Raw genomic sequence first — 15,470 nt, 5'->3', positions numbered from 1 at the left:
CTTCAGTTTCTGAGATATAAGTACCGGTATCCTGATTAAAGGCATTCAACCCATTTTCCCCTATTTTCACCCTTTTTCATCCCTCCTATTGGGATTTTCTGAAAACAAAAAAATACGTGTTTCCTTATTTTTAAAGAAGATTCTAAATACCAATTTTTACACCTGTAATCTTTTAAAGTTTTGAGATATAGATACACTCATTTTAAAATTTCACCCCCCCTTTTCACCCCCTTAGCGACGGAATATCCAAAAATCCTCTCTTAGTGAGCACCTACATTTTAATATGAATATATCCCCAAAATTTCATTTCTTTATGTCCAGTAGTTTTGGCTCGGCGATGATGAATCAGTCAGTCAGTCAGTCAGTCAGTCAGGACAAGTTATTTTATATATATATAGATTATAAAGAAAGAAAATGAATAAGGCATGATTTTGCCCGTGGGTTATTAAAATAACTACTTAACATTCTCTGTTTAATGAATACATTCGCAGGAAGGAAGCACGATGGTGGAAACAGCCATCGCTTTGTTGCCTTCCTTCAGTTTCCTTCTGAGTTGTTCTGGGTACATGCAACGCGTACTCCCTAAACCGTTATGCTGTGAATCGCCGGCAGCTTATCGCTGTTGAAGAAAAGTCATCTCTTTATTTACATGTGTGTTCTAATATTCTTGCAGTGTACAGAAGTTGTTATTGAAGATTTTGTCGCTGTGGTGAGCAGCAATACATCACGACATGGTTGTACTGATACAGAAATTCGCTATGATTTTTATCTGTGCTTGGTTTTGTAATTTTGTTTTTGTTTCTTAAGCGCATTTTATTTTTGCCACATTTTTACCACTTTCTCACAAGCGCATTTAATTGTTACCACTCCTTTCGTGGGGTGATATGACGGCACACTAGAACCCTACGTTGTCTGGGCAAATTTCTTCTTCTTCTTCTTCTTCTTCTTCTTCTTCTTCTTCTTCTTCTTCTTCTTCTTCTTCTTCTTCTTCTTCTTCTACCGCTTTTGCCACTGTGTCGCACGTGTGGATTTGGTCCTGTTTTACGGCCGGATGCCCTTCCTGACTCCAACCTTATGTGGAGGGATGTAATTGCTATTGCGTGTTTCTGTTGTAGTGTAGTGTGTTGTGTGAATATGAAGAGGAAAATGTTGGAACAAACACAAACACCTAGTCCCTGGGCCAGAAGAATTAATCCGAGGCGATTAAAATCCCCGACCCGGCCGGGAATCGAATCCGGGACCCTCTGAACCGAAGGCCTCAACGCTGATCATTCAGCCAATGAGTCAGATGTTGCTTGGGCAAATTTATTGAATGTAATTAACTGCATCCCCCACCCCGAGCCTATAAAAATTATCTGTTGTCTATTTTCTCCCAGTTTGCCTTGAACTTCAATACTGAGGTTTTGTATGTGTAGTAGTTTACCCACGTTGATGTAAAGGCCTAAATAAGCACCTCCGCTCTCATCGCGCGCCCTGCAACACCTGTACCCTACATTTAAAATAAAAGTAATTTGCAGCTTACTTTCTCCCTTACCGCCGCCTCTGTGGTGTTGTGGTTAGCGTGATTAGCTGCCACCCCTGGAGGTCCGGGTTCGATTCCCGGCTCTACCACGAAATTTGAAAAGTGGTACGAGGGCTGGAACGGGGTCCACTCAGCCTCGGGAGGTCAACTGAGTAGAGGTCGGTTCGATTCCCACCTCAGCTATCCTCGAAGTGGTTTTCCGTGGTTTCCCACTTCACCTCCAGGCGAATGCAGGGATGGCACCTAACTTAAGGCCACGGCCGCTTCCTTCCCTCATCCTTGCCTATCCCTTCCAATCTTCCCATCCCCCTACAAGGCCCCTGTTCACCATAGCAGGTGAGGCCGCCTGGGCGAGGTACTGGTCATACTCCCCAGTTGTATCCCCCGACCAAGAGTCTGAAGCTCCAGGACACTGCCCTTGAGGCGGTAGAGGTGGGATCCCTCGCTGAGTCCGAGGGAAAAGCCGAACCTGGAGGGTAAACAGATGATGATGATGATGATGATGACTTTCTCCCTTTTCTTGTTATGAACTCAAGTGCTGAGTTTCACCCATATACAGTACATGCAACGGTTTTCCCGCGATGCTGTTGAGTAGAGCCGTTCGATATGGCAATCTTGTTGTCATAAGAGCAATACAGTTTTCTTAAATTACCTATAGCACTTTTATATTGTCGAAGCCAAGGATGAGACTGAGATGGGTCAATAAAAGTAACAAAAGTCTTATAGCCCATACCAGAACACATCGTCTTTTCCTTTATTTTTTTTTTCTTTGCCACTTGTTTAAACTCGCATTGACACATCGAAGGTTTTCGGCGACGGAAGGATGGGAAAGGGCTAGGATTTTAAAGGTAGCGGCCTTAATTAAGGTACAGCCCGAGAATGTACGTGGTATGAAAATGGGAAACCACGGAAAACCATCTTCAGGGCTGCCGACGGTGATTCGAACCCATTATCTCCCGAATGCAAGCTCACAGATGCGTGACCCAAACCACACGGCCAACTCACTCGGTAAGGCATAGTGCTCTGTAAACGATACATCTCTAATACGAGGCCAATTTCTGACGGCAAAAGCGGTCAGACAAAGAGCCTGCATAATTACGCTTCTGTTGCATTGTACCCATCTGCATCCCCCACTTCTACATGCTCTTGCTGGAAATGAGGAGCGCTGAAGAGGCTTCCCTAACTCGTTTAACTCTGTTTGCGTTTAATTATACTCTCTCTCTCTCACCCGCCACCCCTCTCACTATCTCGTTTACTTGAGTCTATGACCCTTGAAAACTCTTTAGTTCCTATATTCTTTTTTCTCCCTCTTTTTACACTTCTGTTGGTGTATCACTGACTATTGTCAGAAGCACATAAAAGAAGCGATTCCCCGAGGCTTCAGAACTTGGAAGCGTGAATTGACAACATTAAAGCCCCCATGTGTTATAATGTTTTTTGGTTTAACGTCTCATTAATTTTGGAGACGCCGAGGTGTCGGAATTTTGTCTCGCTTTAGTTGTCTTACGTGCCATTAAATCTATAGACACGATGTTAGCGTATCTGTGCACCTTCAATTAACTTACCCCCGGACTGAACCGAGATCAAACTTACCGACTTGAGCCCAGAAAGCCAGCGCTCTATCATCTGAGCTACTCAGCCCAGCGGTCCTTTGATGAATCTGACAGTACTTCCACTCACCTGTACAAAACACTCCATTTTCATCTTTCCAATCCCCCACAAGGCCCTTGTTCAGTATTTTAAGTTAGACCGACTGGGCGAGGTACTGGTCCTCCTCTCCAGTTTTATCACCCGACCCAAAGTCTCACGAGCCAGGACACTGCCCTCGCTGACCCCGAAGGAAAAACCAACCCCGGAGGATAATAATAATAATAATAATAATAATAATAATAATAATAATAATAATAATAATACATACATACATACATACATACATACATTATCATTATAGACTGTTATGCCTTTCAGCGTTCAGTCTGCAAGCCTCTGAGAATTTACTAAACGTCGCCACAATCCTCGATTTGCAACTAGTGTTGTGGCCTCATTTAGTTCTATACCTCTTATCTTTAAATCGTTAGAAACAGAGTCTAACCATCGTCGTCTTGGTCATAATAATAATAATAATAATAATAATAATAATAATAATAATAATAATAGGGCTTACTGGTTCAGTAAAGTAGAATATTTTTTACAAGAGTTGGGCATTACACATGATATTCTGGAGCGCAACCAACTTAAGAAGGAACTTCAAGACCACAAGATTTCCAAGAAAAGCCGAAGCTGAAAATAGGGAAGGCGTGGACCTAAGCAAGAAAAGAACAACACCAGCAGCGAATGCGGGAATACTGGACAAATATTAATAATAATAATAATGTTATTTGATTTACGTCCCACTAACTACTTTTTAAGGTCTTCGGAGACGCCGAGGTGCCGGAATTTAGTCCCGCAGGAGTTCTTTTACGTGCCAGTAAATCTACCGACACGGGGCTGTCGTATTTGAGCACCTTCAAATACCACCGGACTGAGCCAGGATAGAACCTGCCAAGTTGGGGTTAGAAGGCCAGCGCCTTAACCGTCTGAGCCACTCAGCCGGGCAAGGGCAAATATTAAAGCCCCGTGAAGGAGACAATCGATGAGACGTGGTCCTTAGTTGGCCGAAACGATATGGATGACCTCCTGCCAAGAAAATGAAACTTTTTAAATCATCAGAGATAAAAATATGCGCCTGTAAATCAGTTTTCCATGCTGATTACAAAGATACTTTTCAATACTTTGTAGCACGTATAATTTTTAAAGCACAATATATAATACGCTATTGCTCCATATTTTATTGATATCTGTAAATGTAGGGCAAACTTGATGATAAACATACCTTCTTGGAATAAAATACAGTTGACTTCCTCTTCCTATATTACCTGGTTTCTGAAACCTCCTGGTAAAATATGTAGCAGTAATCTGCCATCATGGAATCATTCCAAAAGCCTTGGTAACGCTAGTCCATTGACTTGGCCCTGATGGAAAAGTTCTCCTTGCTCATCGCTTGTTCCACCAAGGTTTTCGGGGAAGAAGTCCAAATAGGTATGCAGAAAGTGAACCTTTAATGACATACGACACCCAAGCTCCTTGTATGAATATAGACGTTTGCGGATAACATTTTTAAAATCAGGATCTTTCTTAATACCTAGGAAATTGCTGGAGATATATTTGAAATATTTCCAAGCTGCATGCTCTTTGTCTGTCAGAGTATTACAGAAAACTTCATCTTTAAGGATTTCTCGGATTTGATGCCCAACAAATATACCTTTCTTTAATGTTGCTTCGTGAGTCTAGGAAATTTGTCTCTCAGATATTGAAAACCTTCTGACTGACTATGCACTTACTGTAATCAATTCCACTTTTATATGTTGAGATTGAAGAAATATCTTCTTGGTATTCAGAAGGGGTTGGTATTTAACAGACTGATCTCCTGGTGCATAGCAAGTGAGCCCGCTTGAGTGGGGTACCAGTCCTCCTGTCCAGTTCCATCCCTCCGACCCAAAGTCTCAGGCTCCAGGACACTGCCCTTGAGGCGGTAGAGGTGGGATCCTTCGCTGAGTCCGAGAGAAAAGCCAATCCTGAACGGTAAACGGATTACGAAACAAAAGAAAGAAAGATTCTTGCACTTACGAGGCATTATATTAAATAGGCCTAAGTCATAAAACTATGCCAACTACAATATTTCACTTTCACCAGTGCATCAACTTAAATATACACTTCACTAACACTTTTCAAGAAAACCAGATCCACTTCTCGACAACATTTTGGGGTAAACAGCTTTGGTTACATCTGGGTGGCTGGGTAAAAGTTTTCATTCCGTACCCGGACAGGGTAGGGCGGGCATCCTAGAGGGACAATATGCAGTGTCACAGCCCAAGGAGATTCGTGTTGGACGGAGAAAGTGAGGTGGGGGCGCGGCGTATTAAACAACTATCTCGGTATTCCCCTTAGTGCAGGAGAATGGCAAACCACGGAAAACCATTCTCAGGACAGTTTTCTTGATGATTTTTCTTTGTTTACTGGTATAATAATAATAATAATAATAATAATAATAATAATAATAATAATAATAATAAAAATCCCCTCCTGCTGCTGCTACTACTACTGCTACTACTAGGTATTACTGCTACTAGATACTACTACTACTACATTTTTCCCTGCACCTTAGAGGGGTCGCGGGTGCGTTGTGTTTCTCATATGTGGACCTAGCCCAGTTTTAAGGCCAGGTGCTCATCCTAACGCCATCCATGTGTGGAGAGATCTCTTGACTATTGCGTGTTTCTTTGGTTGGTTGGTCGGTCGGTCGGTCGGTCGGTCGGTCGATCGGTTGGTTGGTTGGTTGGTTGGTTGGTTGGTTGGTTGGTTGGTTGGTTGGTTGGTTGGTTGGTTGGTTGGTTGGTTGGTTGGTTGGTTGGTTGGTTGGTTGGTTGGTTGGTTGGTCGGTCGGTCGGTCGGTCGGTCGGTCGGTCGGTCGGTCGGTCGGTTGGTTGGTTGGTTGGTTGGTTGGTTGGTTGGTTGGTTGGTTGGTTGGTTGGTTGGTTGGTTGGTTGTGAACGAAGACAAGAGTATCAAGGACACTGAACCAAAGGAATAAACTAGACGCGATTACATTTACCCTCCCGGAAGGGAATCGAAGCCGGGATTCCCTGAACCGAATGCTTCAATGTTGACCATTGAGTAACGGATAATAATAATAATAATAATAATAATAATAATAATAATAATAATAATAATAATAATAATAATAATAATAATTCAAACAAACCCATTGTGCTACAGCCCTGACGTGCCTTGACCTAACAAACGACCGCTGCTCGGTCTGAAGACCTGCAGTGACTCGTGGTCAGAGCGACGAAACCCTCCGTCGTTATTCTTGGCTTTCTAGACCGGGGCCGCTATTTCATCGTCACATAGCTCTTCATGTGTTTTCGCGTAGGTCGGCCACCCCTTAGACCAAAGTAAAAATCCCTGGCCTAGCCTGGAATCTAACCCAGGCCTCCGAGTAGGCCGCCGAATAAGGCTTACAAACCGTAGACGGCAGGGGCCGGAATAATAATAATAATAATAATAATAATAATAATAATAATAATAATAATAATAATAATAATAATAATAATTCAAACAAACCCATTGTGCTACAGCCCTGATGTGCCTTGACCTAACAAACGACCGCTGCTCGGTCTGAAGGCCTGCAGTGACACGTGGTCAGAGCGACGAAACCCTCCGTCGTTATTCTTGGCTTTCTAGACCGGGGCCGCTATTTCATCGTCACATAGCTCTTCATGTGTTTTCGCGTAGGTCGGCCACCCCTTAGACCAAAATAAAAATCCCTGGCCTAGCCTGGAACCTAACCCAGGCCTCCAAGTAGGCCGCCGAATAAGGCTTACAAACCGTAGACGGCAGGGGCTTGAATAATAATAATAATAATAATAATAATAATAATAATAATAATAATAATAATAATAACGCATTAAAAGAAATATGCAACTGTCAGTATTTGCTGAAAGGAACGGTTTGTCGTTGCCGCAGTAGCCTATACAGCCTGGAAGCAAGCTGGAGCTGAGCCTTTGGGAGAGACAGATCCCTCTGTTGGCTAAGACTCGTACTAAGCACGCGTTCGCGCTTCAGTCGCAGGCGGGATCGTCTTCTCGTACGCAGGGTACAGCTTAACAAAGCCATTAACACTTTCGTGAATTTCGGTCTTAAAGATGTTAGTACGTTTCGTACCTTTAGTTCAGACAGTTTACGGCTGTACGCAATGTAAAAAATTAAAAATACATACATACATACATACATACATACATACATACATACACACATACATTATCATTATAGACTGTTATGCCTTTCAGCGTTCAGTCTGCAAGCCTCTGAGAATTTACTAAACGTCGCCACAATCCTCGATTTGCAACTAGTGTTGTGGCCTCATTTAGTTCTATACCTCTTATCTTTAAATCGTTAGAAACAGAGTCTAACCATCGTCGTCTTGGTCTCCCTCTACTTCTCTTACCCTCCATAACAGAGTCCATTATTCTCCTAGGTAACCTATCCTCCTCCATTCGCCTCACATGACCCCACCACCGAAGCCGGTTTATGCGTACAGCTTCATCCATCGAGTTCATTCCTAAATTAGCCTTTATCTCCTCATTCCGAGTTCCCTCCTGCCATTGTTCCCACCTGTTTGTACCAGCAATCATTCTTGCTACTTCCATGTCTGTTACTTCTAACTTATGAATAAGATATCCTGAGTCCACCCAGCTTTCGCTCCCATAAAGCAAAGTTGGTCTGAAAACAGACCGATGTAAAGATAGTTTCGTCTGGGAGCTGACTTCCTTCTTACAGAATACTGCTGATCGCAACTGCGAGCTCACTGCATTAGCTTTACTACACCTTGATTCAATCTCGCTTACTATATTACCATCCTGGGAAAACACACAACCTAAATACTTGAAATTATCGACCTGTTCTAGCTTTGTATCACCAATCTGACATTCAATTCTGTTGGATTTCTTACCTACTGACATCAATTTAGTCTTCGAGAGGCTAATTTTCATACCATACTCATTGCACCTATTTTCAAGTTTCAAGATATTAGACTGCAGGCTTTCGGCACAGTCTGCCATTAAGACCAAGTCGTCAGCATAGGCCAGGCTGCTTACTACATTTCCACCTAACTGAATCCCTCCCTGCCATTTTATACCTTTCAGCATATGATCCATGTAAACTACAAACAGCAAAGGTGAAAGATTACAGCCTTGTCTAACTCCTGTAAGTACCCTGAACCAAGAACTCATTCTACCATCAATTCTCACTGAAGCCCAATTGTCAACATAAATGCCTTTGATTGATTTTAATAATCTACCTTTAATTCCATAGTCCCCCAGTATAGCGAACATCTTTTCCCTCGGTACCCTGTCATATGCTTTCTCTAAAAAATAAAAAAAATAAAAATCGAGAAATCAGGGTTTGGCTTCTTGCTTGCCATTAACATTACATAGACTTCACGTTATGTATTGCTTCACTTAAGGAATCCTGTCATTTGCAAAAGAAGGGCGTTTAAAGGATTGTTCGGTTTACTTGAAAAGGTCTTGAGTTCGATTCCCCGCCAGGAGTGGAACAATTTAGAAACGACCTTTATATGTCTGGAGGGCTACATGAACCTGAGAGTCGCTGGGACCACACCAAAATTGAGTACTAGGTTAAATCCTAGGGACAAAGATGATCAGACAAAAAGAGTACCACCATATGCGGTTAGTGACGAAGTTACGGATAGTGGAAGACTTTTCCTTCCAGTTCACGGCACACTCCGCTCTTGGAAAGTAAGGCCCGGGATCTAAACGTGTCACAGTAAGTCTCCTTTCAGGTGAGCTTATGGCAGTCATGACGGTAGGGTTACACTAACCTTGTCAGGGTGAAATTTGGGTACCCTGGTGTCCATGGGGGCAGTAGAATAAATCCACCATATTCCCAGCCTATCGTGAGAGGCGGCTGAGAGGGTTAACTCCAAAGTGCTCTCAAATAAGGAGCGTTGATTGGCGACCACGGACCTCTAGCTGAGTCCGACATTGGTTCCACTTGCAGGTGCTAAGCTCCTTGCATTCAGTATTTCTATCTGACCTCCCTTGGTCTAGTGTGTTTTCTCTTACAACCTGGATGGTATTAGGATTATGTGACCTAGGGAATCTTTCATTTTCACGAGAACGTTTCCCTTCCCTTTCTTTTCCCGATAACTTCGTTCTTCGAAGGGTCAGACCTATTCCATGCTTCATCCGAGTAGTGTTATGAGAAGATGGTTGCCACCACCACCACCACCACAAGCGCCACGACCATATATCAAGAACGTCAGTTGTTTAATCCGCTTCACTATATGTTTTACTACTTCCATTCATCAGAAACTATTTGACTAGGCAGAAAACATGTTGAGACATTTCCTCCATATTTAAGTATTGCAATGATGAGATTATATTTCTCCATCATGAACACAAGAGGTAATCATCTATAAAAACAGTAAAATGAGCCACTTAACCGCCCTAAGTCATATATTATTATTATTATTATTATTATTATTATTATTATTATTATTATTATTATTATTATTCATCCGTTTAACATTGAGGTCGGTTTTTCCCTCCGGCTCGGCGAGATATCCCACCTCTACCGCCTGAAGGGCAGTATCCTGGAGCGTGAGACTTTGGGTAGTGGGGTATACAACTGGAAGGAGGACCAGTACCTCGCCCAGGTGGCCTCACTTGCTATGCTGAACAGATGCCTTGTGGTTGATGCTGATTGATCGATGCTTGTTGTTTAAAGGGGCCTAAAATCTTAGGTCATCTGCCTCTGGAGGGGGGTCCTTGTGGGAGGATGGGATGATTGGAAGGGACAGACAAGGAAAAGGGAAGAAAGCGGCCATGGCCTTAAGTTAGGTACAATCCCGACATCTGTCTGGAGGAAAAGTGAGAAACCGCGGAGGACCACTTGTAGGATGGCTGAGGTGGGAATCTAACCCCCCTCTACTCAGTTGACCTCTAGGGGCTGAGTGAACCCCGTTCCAGCCCTCGTACCGGGCCTGGGCCTCCGGGGTGGCAGCTAATCACACTAACCACTGCACCACAGAGGCGTGCATTATTATTATTATTATTATTATTATTATTATTATTATTATTATTATTATTATCTGGCTCCTTGGCTGAATGGTCAGCATTCTGGCCTTCCATTCGTAGGGTCCGTGCTAGATTCCTTGCCGCGCCGGGAATTTTCACTGGGTATGATTATATTCTCTGACTCGGGGACTGGATATTTGTGTTCGTCTTAATACACATCTCTTCATATACATACAGCATTCTACACTACCAATCACCAGAGAACCAGGAAATAGAAGATACGTCCCTTCACACAGGATTGTTGTCAGCAAGGGCAGTCGGTCTTAAAACATGATCCAAACCATATCAAGTGCCGCCCCGAATAAAGTGTGGAAAGTCGGACTGAGTAGTTCATGTGGTACAAGCTCTGGCATTCTGAGATCGAGCTGGCGGATTCGATCCGGGCTCAGTCCAATGGTATTTAATAGGATTAAAATACTTCAGCCTCGTATCGGTAGATTTACAGGCATATAAAAGAATTCATGCGGGACGAAATTCCGGTACCTCGGCTCCTCCAAAAACCGTAAAAGCCTAGTGGGATGTAAAACTAATAGAAGTTACAAAAATCGTGGAAAAGGCCATGAATAATAAGGTGATTATTAGGAGCTGCCCAGTCGAGGCGGTAAAGTCGTGCTGGGTTCACCCGGAATGACATAGAATCAATTCCCGAACAGGAAGTTGAAATAATTTAGAAACAGGACTACTTCCAATTCTGGAGCGGTACGTGGCCTTGAGGTTCACTTAGCCTACACTGGAAATTAGTACCAGATTAATTCCTCGGGATAAAGGTGAACAGGCATAGAGTTAATATCTCACTTACTGCGAGATACGGATTATGGACACGTTTACGTTCAGTTTTCTTCGTGGACGACCTACAGTACCTTAGTTGTATGCTGATTCGCATGATCTAGATTCGTGGGAGTCTGACATCGCTCCTTGCCTAATGAGTAGGATCATTTAATATATCCAACAGCATCTCCTGTCCATCGTACAAGGGAACGAAAAATTGAGTGACTTCCTAGGGATACTCAAATCGGAGCATCCATAGGACCCCTCAGCTGACTTTGCTTCGACGTGCTTGTATTTGACTTTATTTTTATCGTTCCGGTCGGACTTACCCTGTTCAACTCTGGTTCTCTTCAGACCCCGTTGGTATTGGGTTTGCGTGACCTAGTGAGTCTTTCATTTTCATGCACTCTGTGGCCTTCACTTTCTCTTGCCGATACCCTCATTCCTTGAAAGCTCGAACTCGAACCTCCTTCATTCTTTCCTCTTATTATTTCTGTTAAGAGAATATAGCTACCTAGATGTACTGTACTTCCTCACACAACAAAAATCATCCCAATCATCCACAACTTGGGACAGTAGATTAGTGACCACGGGAACTCGGGATAAGTCAGGCATTCCTTCCACTAAATATCTGGCATTTAACGTTCATATTTTGCATTCGGGAGATAGTGGACTCGAACTCTACTGTCGGTAGCCCTGAAAATGGTTTTCCATGTTTTCCCATTTTCACACCAAGGATCTTAATTAAGGTCACGGTTGCTTCCTTCCAACTCCTAGCCCTTTTCTACCCCATCGTCGCCATAAGACCTATCTATGTCGGCGCAACGTAAAACAAATTGTAAAAAAAAAAGAGTAATAACTTTCATCTTACTCGTCCGCCTCACCTTGGTCCACCCTGGTATTCTTCGGTCTCCGACGGTATTAAGTTTGTGCGTTTCCTCGTCCTTCGTGCTTCTTTTATGTTTCTTTTCGAAACTTTAATTCTTGGAAGGATAGGATGTTTTCCTATTTCTGCTCTAATTAAACAAAAGTGAGGATGGATTTTTTTTTTTGCTATTTGCTTTACGACGCACCGACACAGATAGGCCTTATGGCGACGATGGAAAAGGCCTAAGAATGGGAAGGAAGCGGCCGTAGCCTTAATTAAGGTACAGCCCCAGCATTTGCCTGGTGCGAAAATGGGAAATCACGGAAAACCATCTTTCAGGGCTTCCGAAAGTGGGGTTCGAACCCACTATCTCCCGATTACTGGATATAGGGTGGATATTTAATCGTAGTTCTCTGTCACTACCCCCTGTCAGTGCTGTCGCAGTAGACCTATGAATTGTAGGCGTGAACACGTCAGAAAGAAATGAAATTTAATGGAGTTCGGTATTTTTTATATAATAATATGGTTTGAGGTAACAGTTCGGGAACTTTTGACGTGATGCCATCTAGGCGGCTGGTCTACAATTGTGACATTCCGTATGTGCTGCTATCTAACAACGAAAGTGGAAGTATATTGGACGGACACTATGGCTTAATTTAATTTTGTCGGGTGACACTCAGCGTGCCAACAACAAAGACATGGAGAGCCAAGGTTTTTGATTGTCCTTCAGACATCAATTTCCTCAGCCGGAATCGAACCCACGAACTTAGGATCATGAATCGGACACTCTACCCCTGAAACAACGAAGCAACTTTCCTTATTATTGAAAGGGATATAAAAATACACTTAGACCACTGCTCCTTGGTTTACCGAGCGTGTTGGCTGCGCGGTTTGCGTCACGTAGCATCGGGATATAGTGTATTCCAGCACCACTGTCGGCAGCCCTGAAGATGGTTTTCCGTAATTTCCCATTTTCACACCAAGCAAATACTGGAACTTCCTCGCTTCCTCCCCATACCTAACCCTGTTCTCATCGTCACCATAAGAACTGTCTATATCGGAAAAAAAAAAGAAAACAGAAATAGCTCCTTGGTTTCATCGAGGGAGTAGTATATTTAATGGGCACTCGTCTTCTATGCTTAGGGTTTATGTTGGAGTAACTGAAAGGATATTAAACATATCGTATTTTACTTAATTTTTTATGTCACTCTTAATGAATTTCTTCCTTATAACATACTTACGCATCTCTATTGTGATTATCACTGGTAACATCGAAGATTCTTAACATTTTTGTGTTATGTACAGTCATCAGTGGGAAAGAAAATAACATTGAACACATCAAGACTTTATGCAAAATGTATTTAATAATCTGAAATATAGGTATGGAGTATAAAAACCATGGATATAAACAATTTATGGACAAAACATATCATATTAACATTGAGGCATCATCAGAGTTCACTGGCAATGAGAAATACTGTACAAACATTTGCGAGGCAGCAAGCCACCGTCATCCATACAAATTTTGGATGTTAAAATATTAAAAATGGTAATAACTTCCGAAAAATACCATTCATTTTTTTCAAAATTAGTTAACATACGAGTTCTACTAATGAAATTTGACAACAATCTTATAAAAAACATGAGATTCTTCACCTCTTTCTAATGAAAATAGATTTTTTCACACCTGTCTGACAATCTAAATAAGTTAGTTCGATGTACTTGAAATACACGACAAAATATATTGTTTTAATAACTGAACTGAATATTTTCACTTTCAGTTCTACTTGAATGAGATCAGGCAGTATAACAAATGACGTACTTTGTAAACAAAGTTTCAGAATACTTTACCACTAGTCAAAAACAATTGCCCTTGGCACCATATCAAGGCAGTTCCTCCACTAAAGTGAACAAAGTCGATAATATTATGAAAGATTCCACATTATAGTCACCGATTGAACCATAAAGGATATTAACTGCCTTGCTTCCACCAGCACCTTGAATGTATCAGCAACTTTACAGAAGAAAAGTATCAATGAGATTTCAATGAATACGAATTGCAAGAGTTATTTTCGTTGTAAATGTCCTGATTTCCGTAAAATACTATTGATCTACGGTATTATTGCACACAGATTGTCAATTTCTTTTCTGTCACTAAATACGGATTTCATTTTTGACATAAATATATGTTAGAGCTGAGTGTTATACGAAAATTTGTGTGACGAAATAGTGCCATGTAACAAGATGTGTGATGGAAGTGTAACCTAGCAGCCATGCAGGCTGTGATGTAGAGTATGGATAGATGGCCATGACCGAGAGGCGTATAACTAACATTTATGATGATTTGATTTTCCCATAGGGATATTTGACACCATTTTTAATTACATTCACTTGAATATGAGCTGTTTAAAAACATTTCATTTTACAACAAAGGACGAAATATACCAGTCGTGAAATAAAGTAAATTAACTCTATGAAAAAGAATCAAGGAAAATGTGTACCTGAAAGAAGTATGAGGTATGAGAAATTTCAGTGTACTGTATGTGTATAACAATACTACATTCAGTACATAAAGAATTACGCTTTTCCTAAACTCTTCACATTACAGTTACCGAATAGGTTAGCCCAGTGCGTTGCGTTCGGCTAGTTATGGCGTAGTTGGGAGACGGGTGGGTTCAAATTCCCCGTCGACAATCCTCAAAATGGTTTTCCGTGTTTTTTTCATTTCATTTCCAGGCAAATGCCGGGATTGTACCTTTCTCATGGCCACGGCCACACTCTTCACATTCCTAGCGCTTACAATTACTCCTACACACTCAGACAACATCCTCACACAGAGGGACATGCAACTCACCCCGAGGGTATGTTTAGTGAAAGCAGCTACAGAACTGCACATTGCCGACACTAAAATCCCTACACTAATATAGTATACAATTAATATTTGCATTCGTGGAAAATGCTTTAGTACTATATCTCTTCTTTGGAAAATATTTTAACATCAGAATTTGACATTGCATTTAGAAGCATGTCTACGACAAGCTGATCAAGTTTTTGACAAACTGAAGAAAGGCACGTGACTCAAAATAAACTAACAAAAAACTATTCGTCCGGATCGTTGCTGTTACATGGTTATACATTTTATTTCTTGACATTTTGTGTTTACAAACTTCACATCTATGAATCATTTGTTTAAAATTTGAATCATCAGTAGTGTTGCTACTTCCAAAGTTCCTAGTAAGATGGATCCGTGCTGGTTGAAGTCAAGAATTTTTTTAGACGTTTTATGCGTCAGAGATCTCATTCTCATCATCAGCAAATCCATACTGTACCTATCTAAAATTCACCTGCATGCTACAGTCTTTTAATTGACTATTTTTTTTATTTCAACCTATTCATAAGTTTGGCCTATTTAACAACTTAAAAAATTATAATCGCTTAACATATGGAATTTATATTCAATTTTTTTGTAGAATTCATCACTAACGGAAGGAATAAGCTCTAAAATTAAATCTCGTATACTTCAGTAGTTACGCCAGTGAAGTATTCAGAGTGTGAAAACTCTGGTCATTATGCATAGATCCATGTTACATAGATATAAACATTAACAAAGCTTTTA

Source organism: Anabrus simplex, chromosome 1, assembly GCF_040414725.1.
Source record: "Anabrus simplex isolate iqAnaSimp1 chromosome 1, ASM4041472v1, whole genome shotgun sequence".
Lineage (NCBI taxonomy): Eukaryota > Metazoa > Arthropoda > Insecta > Orthoptera > Tettigoniidae > Anabrus > Anabrus simplex.
This window is presented reverse-complemented; position numbering follows the sequence as displayed.